This window comes from Sus scrofa, chromosome 18 (assembly GCF_054392235.1).
Source record: "Sus scrofa isolate SSC_HxYL_T2T_F1_AM1 chromosome 18, Sscrofa_HxYL_maternal_Yorkshire_Landrace_v2.0, whole genome shotgun sequence".
In the NCBI taxonomy this organism is placed as follows: Eukaryota; Metazoa; Chordata; class Mammalia; order Artiodactyla; family Suidae; genus Sus; species Sus scrofa.
In genome coordinates, this window is record NC_139400.1 from 2,868,254 (window position 1) to 2,883,113 (window position 14,860).

Sequence of the window (14,860 nt, forward strand, 5' to 3'; positions counted from 1 at the left end):
GCATTCAATCGGGATGCTTTCGGCCATGCTACATAAAATACACTGCATTCAATCATGCTGCATAATATCCGCTCCATAGTATCCCCTGCATTCATTCATGCTGTAAAAAAACCACTGCATTCAATAAGGTTCCATTTCTTCACGATGCATGTTATACACTGCATTCAATCATGCTGCATTTAATTCACTGCATTCAATCGGGATGCATTTTACCACGCTGCATGGATTAAACCGCATTCAATCACAATGCATGGAATCCACTGCATTCAATCGGGGTGATTTTGGCCATGCTGCATAAAATCCACTGCATTAGTTCGGGATGCATTGGGCCTCACTGCATGGACTCCACTGCATACAATCGGGATCCATTGCGCCAAAATGCATTGAATCTTCTGCATTCAATGATGCTGCATGGAATCCACTGCATTCAATCGGGATGCTTTGGGCCATGCTGCATAAAATCCACTGCATTCAATCATGCTGCATGGAATCCACTGCATTCAATCGGGATGCATTTTACCACGCTGCAAGGATTACACTTCATTCAATCACAATGCATGGAATCCAATGCATTCAATCGGGATGCTTTGGGCCATGCTGCATATAATCCACTGCATTTAATCGGGAGGCATTGGGCCACGCTGCATGGACCCCACTGCATAAAATCGGGATCCATTGCGCCAAAATGCGAGGAATCATCTGCATTTAATGACGCTGCATCGAATCCACTGCATTCGATCGGGATCCATTTTACCACGCAGCGTGGATTACACTGCTTTCAATCACAATGCATGGAATTCACTGTATTCAATCGGGATGCTTTGGGCCATACTGCATAAAATCCACTGCATTCAATCTTGCTGCAAGGAATCCAATGCATTCAATCATGCTGCATAAAATCCATGCATTCAAGAGGGTTCCATTTCTTCACACTGCATGGAATCCACTGCATTCAATCACATTGCATGGAATCCACTGCATTCAATCGGGATGCATTTTACAACGCTGCATATATGACACTGCATTGAATCGCAATGCATAGAATACACTGCATTCAATCGGGAAGCATTTTACACCACTGCATGGAATCCACTGCATTTAATCACGCTGCATGTAATCCATCGAATTTAATCGGGATTCATTTTACTAAGCTGTATGTCATTGACTGCATTTGATCACGCTGCATGGAATCCACTGCATTCAATTGGGATTCATTTTACAAGGCTGCATGGAGTTCACTGCATTCAATCACAATACATGGAATCCACTGCATTCAATCGGGATGCTTTGGGCCATGCTGCATAAAATCCACTGCATTCAATTGGGTTCCATGTCTTCACTCTGCATGGAATACACTGCATTCAATCACGCTGCATGGAATCCCCTGCATTCAATCGGGATGCATTCTACCTTGCTGCATGGAGTTCACTGCATCCAATCACAATGCATGGAATCCACTGCATTCAATCGGGTGCTTTGGGCCATGCTGCATAAAATCCACTGCATTCAATCATGCTCCATTAAATCCACTGCATTCAATCAGGCTGCATAAAATACACTGCATTCAATAGGGTTCCATTACTTCAAATTTCATGGAATACAGTGCATTCAATCACGCTTCATGGAATCCACTGCATTCAATCGGGATTAATTTTACCACGCTGCATGGAGTTCACTGCATTCAATCGGCATGCTTTGGGCCATGCTGCATAAAATCCACTGCATTCAATCATGCTGCATGGAATCCACTGCATTAAATCATGCTGCATAAAATTAACTGCATTCAATAGGGTTTCCTTTTTTCATGCTGCATGGAATCCCCTGCATTCAATCATGCTGCATGGAATCCAATGCATTCCATTGGGATGCATTTTACCAGGCTGCATGGAATCCACTGCATTCAAACACGCTGCATGGAATCCACTGCATTCAATCACGCTGCATGGAATCCACTGCATTCAATCAGGATGCATTTTACCAGGCTGCCTGGAATCCATGCATTGATCACACTGCACGGTCTCCACTGCATACAATTGGGATCCATTGCGCCACAATGCATGGAATCCTCTGCATTCAATGATGCTCCATGGAATCCACTGCATTCAATCAGGATGCTTTGGGCCATGCTGCATAAAATCCAACTGCATTCAATCATGCTGCATGGAATCCACTGCATTCAATTATGCTGCATAATATCCATTGCATTCAAAATGTTCCATTTCTTCACGCTGCATGGAATCCACTGCATTCAATCGGGATGCATTTTACCTCGCTGCATGGAGTACACTGCATTCAATCTCAATGCATGGAATCCACTGCATTCAATCGGGATGCTTTGGGCCATGCTGCAAAAAATCCACTGCAATCAATCAGGATGCATTGGGCCTCGCTGCATGGACTCCACTGCATACAATCGGGATCCATTGCACCACGATGCATGGAATCCTCTGCATTCAATGATGCTGCATGGAATCCACTGCATTCAATCGGGATGCATTTTACCACACTGCATGGAGTACACTGCATTCAATCACAATGGATGGAATCCAATGCATTCAATCGGGATGCTTTGGGCCATGCTGCAGAAAATCCACTGCATTCAATCGGGATGCACTGGGCCTCGCTGCATGGACTCCACTGCATTCAATTTGTATCCATTGCGCTGCAATGCATGGAATCCTCTGCATTCAATGACGCTGCATGGAATCCACTGCATTCAATCGGGATGCTTTGGGGCATGCTTCATGAAATCCACTGCATTCAATCATGCTGCATGGAATCCACTGCACTCCATCATGCTGCATAAAATCCACTGCATTCAATAGGGTTGCATTTCTTCACACTGCTGGGAATACAATGCATTCAATCGGGATGCATTTTAACACTCTGCATGGATTACACTGCTGCATAATGGATTACACTGCTGCAAACATGCTGCATATAATCCACTGCATTCAATCGGGATGATTTGGGCCATGCTGCATAAAATCCACTGCATTCCATCGGGATGCATTGGGCCTCGCTGCATGGACTCCACTGCATACAATCCGGATCCATTGCGCCACAAGGCATGGAATCTTCTGCATTCATTGATGCTGCATGGAATCCACTGCATTCAATTGGGATGCTTTGGGCCATGCTGCATATCATCCAGTGCATTCAATTGGGATGCATTTGGCCTCGCTCCATTGACTCCACTGCATACAATAAGGATCACTTGCAACACAATGCATGGAATCCTCTGCATTCAATGATGCTCCATTGAATCCAGTGCACTCAATCAGGATGCTTTGGGCCATGCTGCATAAAATCCACTGCATTCAATAGGGTTCCAACACTTCACGCTGCATGGAATCCACTGCATTCAATCAGGATGCTTTGGGCCATGCTTAATAAATTCCACTGCATTCAACGACGCTGCATGGAATCCACCGAATTTAATTGGGATACATTATACTAAGCTGTATCTAATCCACTGCATTCAATCAGGATGCATTTTACCACATTGCATGGGCTTCACTGCATTCAATCATGCTGCACGTAATCCACTGCATTCAATCAGGATGCTTTGGGCCATGCTCCATAAAATCCACTGCATTCAATCATGCTGCACGTAATCCACTGCATTCAATCGGGATGCATTTTACCAGGCTGCATGGAATCCACTGCATTCAATCACGCTGCATGGAATCCACTGCATTCAATCGGGATGCATTTTACCAGGCTGCATGGAATCCACTGCATTCAATCACGCTGCATGGAATCCACTGCATTCAATCACGCTGCATGGAATCCACTGCATTCAATCGGGATGCTTTGGGCCATGCTGCAAAAAATCCACTGCAATCAATCAGGATGCATTGGGCCTCGCTGCATGGACTCCACTGCATACAATCGCAATCCATTGTGCCACAATGTATGGAATCCTCGTATTCATTGACGCTTCATGGAATACACTGTATTCATTCGGGATGATTTGGGCCATTCTGCAAAAAATCCACTGCAATCAATCAGGTTGCATTGGGCCTCGCTGCATGGACTCCACTGCATACAATCGCGATCCATTGCGCCACAATGCATGGAATCCTCTGCATTCAATGATGCTGCATGGAATCCACTGCATTCCATCGGGATGCATTTTACCACACTGCATGGAGTACACTGCATTCAATCACAATGGATGGAATCCAATGCATTCAATCGGGATGCTTTGGGCCATGCTGCAGAAAATCCACTGCATTCAATGACGCTGCATGGAATAGACTGCATTCAATCATGCTGCATATAATCCACTGCTTACAATAGGGTTCAATTTCTTCACGCTGCATGGAATCCACTACATTCAATCACGCTGCATGGAATCCACTGCATTCCATCGGGATGCATGTTCCCACGCTGCATGGAGTACACTGCATTCAATCAAAATGCATGGAATCCACTGCATTCAATCGGGATGCTTTGGGCCATGCTGCATACAATCCACTGCATTGAATCGGGATGCATTGGGCCTCACTGCATGGACTCCACTGCATATAATCGGGATCCATTACACCACAATGCATGGAATCATCTGCATTCAATGACGCTGCATGGAATCCACTGCATTCAATCAGGATGCATTTTACCAGGCTGCATGGAATCCATGCATTCATCACACTGCATGGACTCCACTGCATACAATCGGGATCCATTGCACCACAATGCATGTAATCCTCTGCATTCAATGACGCTGCATGGAATCCACTGCATTCAATCGGGATGCTTTGCGCCATGCCTCATAAAATCCACTTCATTCAATGACGCTGCATGGAATCGACTGCATTCAATCATGCTGCATATAATCCACTGCTTACAATAGGGTTCAATTTCTTCACGCTGCATGGAATCCACTACATTCAATCACGCTGCATGGAATCCACTGCATTCAATCGGGATGCATGTTACCACGCTGCATGGAGTAAACTACATTCAATCAAAATGCATGGAATCCACTGCATTCAATCGGGATGCTTTGGGCCATGCTGCATACAATCCACTGCATTCAATCGGGATGCATTGGGCCTCACTGCATGGACTCCACTGCATATAATCGGGATCCATTACACCACAATGCATGGAATCATCTGCATTCAATGACGCTGCATGGAATCCACTGCATTCAATCGGGATGCATTTTACCAGGCTGCATGGAATCCATGCATTCATCACACTGCATGGACTCCACTGCATACAATCGGGATCCATTGCGCCACAATGCATGGAATCCTCTGCATTCAATCAGGATGCTTTGGGCCATGCTGCATAAAATCCACTGCATTCAATCATGCTCCATTAAATCCACTGCATTCAATCAGGCTGCATAAAATACACTGCATTCAATAGGGTTCCATTACTTCACACTTCATGGAATACAGTGCATTCAATCACGCTTCATGGAATCCACTGCATTCAATCGGGATTCATTTTACCACGCTGCATGGAGTTCACTGCATTCAATCACAATGTATGGAATCCACTGCATTCAATCGGGATGCTTTGGGCCATGCCTCATAAAATCCACTGCATTCAATCGGGATGCCTTGGGCCTCGCTGCATGGACTCCATTGCATACAATCAGGATCCATTGCGCCACAATGTATGGAATCCTCGTATTCATTGACGCTTCATGGAATACACTGTATTCAATCGGGATGATTTGGGCCATGCTGCATAAAATCCACTGCATTCAATCATGCTTCATGGAATCCACTGCACTCAATCATGCTGCATAAAATCCACTGCCTACAATAATGTTCCATAACTTCACACTGTATGGAATACACTTCATTCCATCACGCTGCATGTAATCCACTGCATTTAATCGGGATGCATTTTACCACGCTGAATGGAGTACACTGCATTCAATCACAATGCATGGAATCCACTGCATTGAATCGGGATGCTTTGGGCCATGCTGCAGAAAATCCACTGCATTCAATCGGGATGCATTGGGACTCGCTGCATAGACTCCACTGCATATAATCTGGATCCATTGCACCACAATGCATGGAATTCTCTGCATTCAATGTCGCTGCATGGAATCCACTGCATTCAATCGGGATGCTTTGGGCCATGCTGCATAAAATCCACTGCATTCAATCATGCTGCATGGAATCCACTGCATTCAATAGGGATGCTTTGGGCCATGCTGCATACAATCCACTGCATTCAATCCGGATGCATTGGGCCTCACTGCATGGACTCCACTGCATATAATCGGGATCCATTACACCACAATGCATGGAATCATCTGCATTCAATGACGCTGCATGGAATCCACTGCATTCAATCGGGATGCATTTTACCAGGCTGCATGGAATCCATGCATTCATCACACTGCATGGACTCCACTGCATACAATCGGGATCCATTGCGCCACAATGCATGGAATCCTCTGCATTCAATCAGGATGCTTTGGGCCATGCTGCATAAAATCCACTGCATTCAATCATGCTCCATTAAATCCACTGCATTCAATCAGGCTGCATAAAATACACTGCATTCAATAGGGTTCCATTACTTCACACTTCATGGAATACAGTGCATTCAATCACGCTTCATGGAATCCACTGCATTCAATCGGGATTCATTTTACCACGCTGCATGGAGTTCACTGCATTCAATCACAATGTATGGAATCCACTGCATTCAATCGGGATGCTTTGGGCCATGCCTCATAAAATCCACTGCATTCAATCGGGATGCCTTGGGCCTCGCTGCATGGACTCCATTGCATACAATCAGGATCCATTGCACCACAATGTATGGAATCCTCGTATTCATTGACGCTTCATGGAATACACTGTATTCAATCGGGATGATTTGGGCCATGCTGCATAAAATCCACTGCATTCAATCATGCTTCATGGAATCCACTGCACTCAATCATGCTGCATAAAATCCACTGCCTACAATAATGTTCCATAACTTCACACTGTATGGAATACACTTCATTCCATCACGCTGCATGTAATCCACTGCATTTAATCGGGATGCATTTTACCACACTGCATGGATTACACTGCATTCAATCATGCTGCAGGGAATCCACTGCATTCAATCGGGATGTTTTGGGCCATGCTGCATATAATCCACTGCATTCAATCGGGATGCATTGGGCCTCACTGCATGGACTACACTGCATACAATCGGGATCCATTGCGCCACAATGCATGGAATCCTCTGCATTCAATGACGCTGCATGGAATCCACTGCATTCAATCGGAATGCTTTGGGCCATGCTGTATAAAATCCACTGCATCAATCATGCTGCATGGAATCTACTGCATTCAATCATGCTGCATAATATTCACTGCATTCAATAGTGTACCTCTTCTTCACACTGCATGGAATCCACTGCATTCCATCGGGAAGCTTTGGGCCATGCTGCATAAAATCCACTGCATTCAATCATGCTCCATTAAATCCACTGCATTCAATCATGCTGCATGGAATCCACTGCATTCCATAGGGTTCAATTTCTTCACACTGAATGGAATACAGTGCATGCAATCACGCTCCATGGACTCCACTGCATACACTCTGGATCCATTGAGCCACAATGAATGGAATCCTCTGTATTCAATGACGCTGCATGGAATCCACTGCGGTGAATCAGGATGCTTTGGACCATGCCGCATATAATCTACTGCATTCAATTGGGAAGCATTTGGCCTCGCTGCATTGACTCCACTTGATAAAATCGGGATCCATTGCGCCACAATGCATGGAATCCTCTGAATTCAATGACGCTGCATGGAATCCACTGCAATCAATCGGGATGCTTTGGGCCAGGCTGCATAAAATCCACTGCATGCAATCAGGCTGCATGGAATCCACTGCATTCAATAGGGTTCCATTTCTTCACGCTGCATGGAATCCACTGCATTCAATCACGCTGCATGGAATCCACTGCATTCACTCGGGATGCATTTTACCACGCTGAATGGAGTACACTGCATTCAATCACAATGCATGGAATCCACTGCATTGAATCGGGATGCTTTGGGCCATGCTGCAGAAAATCCACTGCATTCAATCGGGATGCATTGGGACTCGCTGCATAGACTCCACTGCATATAATCTGGATCCATTGCACCACAATGCATGGAATTCTCTGCATTCAATGTCGCTGCATGGAATCCACTGCATTCAATCGGGATGCTTTGGGCCATGCTGCATAAAATCCACTGCATTCAATCATGCTGCAAGGATTCCACTGCATTCAATCATGCTGCATAAAATCCAATGCATTCAATAGGGTTCCATTTCTTCACACTGCATGGACTTCACTGCATTCAATCACTCTGCATGAAATTCACTGCATTAGATCTGGATGCATTTTACCACGCTGCATGGATTACACTGCATTCAATGACGCTGCATGGAATCCACTGCATTCAATCGGGATGCTTTGGGCCATGCTGCATAAAATCCACTGCATTCAATCGGGGTGCATTGGGCCTCGCTGCATGGACTTCACTGCATTCAACTTGTATCCATTGCCCCACAATGCATGGAATCCTCTGCATTCAACGACACTGCATGGAATCCACTGCATTCAATCATGCTGCCTAAAATCCACTGCATTCAATAGGGTTCCATTTCTTCACGCTGCATGAATTCACTGCATTCAAACACGCTGCATGGAATCCACTGCATTCAATCGGGATGCTTTGGGCCATGCTGCATAAAATCCACTGCATTCAATCGGGATGCATTGGGCCTCGCTGCATGGACTCCACTGCATACAATCGGGATCCATTGCGCCACAATGCATGGAATCCTCTGCATTCAATCACGCTGCATGGAATCCACTGCATTCAATCGGGATGCTTTGGGCCATGCTGCATAAAATCCACTGCATTCAATCATGCTGCATGGAATCCACTGCATTCAATCATGCTGCATAATATTCACTGCATTCAATAGGGTTTCATTTTTTCAGGCTGCATGGAATCCACTGCATTCAATCATGATGCATGGAATCCAATGCATTCCATTGGGATGCATTTTACCAGGCTGCATTGAATTCACTGCATTCAATCAACATGCACGGAATCCACTGCATTAAATCTCGCTGCATGGAATCCTCTGCATTCAATAACGCTACATGGAATCCACTGTGCTCAATCAGGATGCATTTTACAACGCTGCATGTATTACAATGCATTCAATCACAATGCATGGAATCCACTGCATTCAATCGGGATGCTTTCAGCCACGCTGCATAAAATCCACTACATTCAATTGGGATGCATTGGGTCTCACTGCATGGACTCCACCACATAAAATCGGGATCCATTGTGCAACAATGCATGGAATCCTCTGCATTCAATGACGCTGCATTGAATCCACTGCATTCAATCGGGATGCTTTGGGCCATTCTGCATAAACTCCACTGCATTCAATAGGGTTCCCTTTCTTCATGCTGCATGGAATACACTGATATCAATCACGCTGCATGGAATCCACTGCATTCAAGCAGGAGGCATTTTACCAAGCTGCATGGAATCCACTGCATTTAATCACGCTGCATGGAATCCACTGCATTCAATCAGGATGCATTTTTCCAGAGTGCATGGAATCCACTGCATTCAATAATGCTGCAGGAAACCACTGCATTCTATCATGCTGCATGGAATCCACTGCATTAAATAGGGTTCCATTACTTCACCCTGCATTGAATCCACTGCATTCAATCGGGATGCTTTGGGCCATTCTGCATAAACTCCACTGCATTCAATAGGGTTCCCTTTCTTCATGCTGCATGGAATACACTGATATCAATCACGCTGCATGGAATCCACTGCATTCAAGCAGGAGGCATTTTACCAAGCTGCATGGAATCCACTGCATTTAATCACGCTGCATGGAATCCACTGCATTCAATCAGGATGCATTTTTCCAGGGTGCATGGAATACACTGCATTCAATAATGCTGCAGGAAACCACTGCATTCTATCATGCTGCATGGAATCCACTGCATTAAATAGGGTTCCATTTCTTCACCCTGCATGGAATCATCTGCATTCAATGACGCTGCATGGAATCCACTGCATTCAATCGGGATGCCTTTTAGCAGGCTGCATGGAATCCATGCATTCATCACGCTGCATGGACTCCACTGCATACAATCGGGATCCATTGTGCCACAATGCATGGAATCCTCTGCATTCAATCAGGATGCTTTGGGCCATGCTGCATAAAATCCACTGCATTCAATCATGCTCCATTAAATCCACTGCATTCAATCTGGCTGCATAAAATACACTGCATTCAATAGGGTTCCATTACTTCACACTTCATGGAATACAGTGCATTCAATCACGCTTCATGGAATCCACTGCATTCAATCGGGATTCATTTTACCACGCTGCATGGAGTTCACTGCATTCAATCACAATGCATGGAATCCACTGCATTCAATCGGGATGCTTTGGGCCATGCCTCATAAAATCCACTGCATTCAACGACGCTGCTTGGAATCCACCGAATTTAATTGGGATACATTATACTAAGCTGTATCGAATCCACTGCATTCATCAGGATGCATTTTACCATATTGCATGGAGTTCACTGCATTCAATCATGCTACACGTAATCCACTGCATTCAATCAGGATGCTTTGGGCCATGCTTCATAAAATCCACTGCATTCAATCATGCTGCACGTAATCCACTGCATTCAATCGGGATGCATTTTACCAGGCTGCATGGAATCCACTGCATTCAATCACGCTGCATGGAATCCACTGCATTCAATCGGGATGCATTTTACCAGGCTGCATGGAAGCCACTGCATTCAATCACGCTGCATGGAATCCACTGCATTCAATCACGCTGCATGGAATCCACTGCATTCAATCAGGATGCATTTTACCAGGCTGCATGGAATCCATGCATTCATCACACTGCACGGACTCCACTGCATACAATTGGGATCCATTGCGCCACAATGCATGGAATCCTCTGCATTCAATGATGCTCCATGGAATCCACTGCATTCAATCAGGATGCTTTGGGCCATGCTGCATAAAATCCACTGCATTCAATCATGCTGCATGGAATCCACTGCATTCAATTATGCTGCATAATATCCATTGCATTCAAAATGTTCCATTTCTTCACGCTGCATGGAATCCACTGCATTCAATCGGGATGCATTTTACCTCGCTGCATGGAGTACACTGCATTCAATCTCAATGCATGGAATCCACTGCATTCAATCGGGATGCTTTGGGCCATGCTGCAAGAAATCCACTGCAATCAATCAGGATGCATTGGGCCTCGCTGCATGGACTCCAGTGCATACAATCGGGATCCATTTCACCACGATGCATGGAATCCTCTGCATTCAATGATGCTGCATGGAATCCACTGCATTCAATCGGGATGCATTTTACCACACTGCATGGAGTACACTGCATTCAATCACAATGGATGGAATCCAATGCATTCAATCGGGATGCTTTGGGCCATGCTGCAGAAAATCCACTGCATTCAATCGGGATGCACTGGGCCTCGCTGCATGGACTCCACTGCATTCAATTTGTATCCATTGCGCTGCAATGCATGGAATCCTCTGCATTCAATGACGCTGCATGGAATCCACTGCATTCAATCGGGATGCTTTGGGGCATGCTTCATGAAATCCACTGCATTCAATCATGCTGCATGGAATCCACTGCACTCCATCATGCTGCATAAAATCCACTGCATTCAATAGGGTTGCATTTCTTCACACTGCAGGGAATACAATGCATTCAATCGGGATGCATTTTAACACTCTGCATGGATTACACTGCTGCATAATGTATTACACTGCTGCAAACATGCTGCATATAATCCACTGCATTCAATCGGGATGATTTGGGCCATGCTGCATAAAATCCACTGCATTCCATCGGGATGCATTGGGCCTCGCTGCATGGACTCCACTGCATACAATCCGGATCCATTGCGCCACAAGGAATGGAATCTTCTGCATTCATTGATGCTGCATGGAATCCACTGCATTCAATTGGGATGCTTTGGGCCATGCTGCATATCATCCAGTGCATTCAATTGGGATGCATTTGGCCTCGCTCCATTGACTCCACTGCATACAATAAGGATCAATTGCAACACAATGCATGGAATCCTCTGCATTCAATGATGCTCCATTGAATCCAGTGCACTCAATCAGGATGCTTTGGGCCATGCTGCATAAAATCCACTGCATTCAATAGGGTTCCAACACTTCACGCTGCATGGAATCCACTGCATTCAATCAGGATGCTTTGGGCCATGCTTAATAAATTCCACTGCATTCAACGACGCTGCATGGAATCCACCGAATTTAATTGGGATACATTATACTAAGCTGTATCTAATCCACTGCATTCAATCAGGATGCATTTTACCACATTGCATGGGCTTCACTGCATTCAATCATGCTGCACGTAATCCACTGCATTCAATCAGGATGCTTTGGGCCATGCTCCATAAAATCCACTGCATTCAATCATGCTGCACGTAATCCACTGCATTCAATCGGGATGCATTTTACCAGGCTGCATGGAATCCACTGCATTCAATAACGCTGCATGGAATCCACTGCATTCAATCGGGATGCATTTTTCCAGGCTGCATGGAATCCACTGCATTCAATCACGCTGCATGGAATCCACTGCATTCAATCGGGATGCATTTTACCAGGCTGCATGGAATCCACTGCATTCAATCACGCTGCATGGAATCCACTGCATTCAATCACGCTGCATGGAATCCACTGCATTCAATCGGGATGCATTTTACCAGGCTGCCTGGAATCCATGCATTCATCACACTGCATGGACTCCACTGCATACAATCGGGATCCATTGCGCCACAATGCATGGAATACTCTGCATTCAATGATGCTCCATGGACTCCACTGCATTCAATCAGGATGCTTTGGGCCATGCTGCATAAAATCCACTGCATTCAATCATGCTGCATGGAATCCACTGCATTCAATCATGCTGCATAATATCCACTGCATTCAAAATGTTCCATTATTTCACGCTGCATGGAATCCACTGCATTCAATCGGGATGCATTTTACCTCGCTGCATGGAGTACACTGCATTCAATCTCAATGCATGGAATCCACTGCATTCTATCGGGATGTTTTGGGCCATGCTGCAAAAAATCCACTGCAATCAATCAGGATGCATTGGGCCTCGCAGCATGGACTCCACTGCATACAATCGCGATCCATTGCGCCACAATGCATGGAATCCTCTGCATTCAATGATGCTGCATGGAATCCACTGCATTCCATCGGGATGCATTTTACCACACTGCATGGAGTACACTGCATTCAATCACAATGGATGGAATCCAATGCATTCAATCGGGATGCTTTGGGCCATGCTGCAGAAAATCCACTGCATTCAATGACGCTGCATGGAATCGACTGCATTCAATCATGCTGCATATAATCCACTGCTTACAATAGGGTTCAATTTCTTCACGCTGCATGGAATCCACTATATTCAATCACGCTGCATGGAATCCACTGCATTCCATCGGGATGCATGTTCCCACGCTGCATGGAGTACACTGCATTCAATCAAAATGCATGGAATCCACTGCATTCAATCGGGATGCTTTGGGCCATGCTGCATACAATCCACTGCATTGAATCGGGATGCATTGGGCCTCACTGCATGGACTCCACTGCATATAATCGGGATCCATTACACCACAATGCATGGAATCATCTGCATTCAATGACGCTGCATGGAATCCACTGCATTCAATCGGGATGCATTTTACCAGGCGGCATGGAATCCATGCATTCATCACACTGCATGGACTCCACTGCATACAATCGGGATCCATTGCACCACAATGCATGTAATCCTCTGCATTCAATGACGCCTCATGGAATCCACTGCATTCAATCGGGATGATTTGGGCCATGCCTCATAAAATCCACTTCATTCAATGACGCTGCATGGAATCGACTGCATTCAATCATGCTGCATATAATCCACTGCTTACAATAGGGTTCAATTTCTTCACGCTGCATGGAATCCACTGCATTCAATCACGCTGCATGGAATCCACTGCATTCAATCGGGATGCATGTTACCACGCTGCATGGAGTAAACTACATTCATTCAAAATGCATGGAATCCACTGCATTCAATCGGGATGCTTTGGGCCATGCTGCATACAATCCACTGCATTCAATCGGGATGCATTGGGCCTCACTGCATGGACTCCACTGCATATAATCGGGATCCATTACACCACAATGCATGGAATCATCTGCATTCAATGACGCTGCATGGAATCCACTGCATTCAATCGGGATGCATTTTACCAGGCTGCATGGAATCCATGCATTCATCACGCTGCATGGACTCCACTGCATACAATCGGGATCCATTGCGCCACAATGCATGGAATCCTCTGCATTCAATCAGGATGCTTTGGGCCATGCTGCATAAAATCCACTGCATTCAATCATGCTCCATTAAATCCACTGCATTCAATCAGGCTGCATAAAATACACTGCATTCAATAGGGTTCCATTACTTCACACTTCATGGAATACAGTGCATTCAATCACGCTTCATGGAATCCACTGCATTCAATCGGGATTCATTTTACCACGCTGCATGGAGTTCACTGCATTCAATCACAATGTATGGAATCCACTGCATTCAATCGGGATGCTTTGGGCCATGCCTCATAAAATCCACTGCATTCAATCGGGATGCCTTGGGCCTCGCTGCATGGACTCCATTGCATACAATCAGGATCCATTGCGCCACAATGTATGGAAT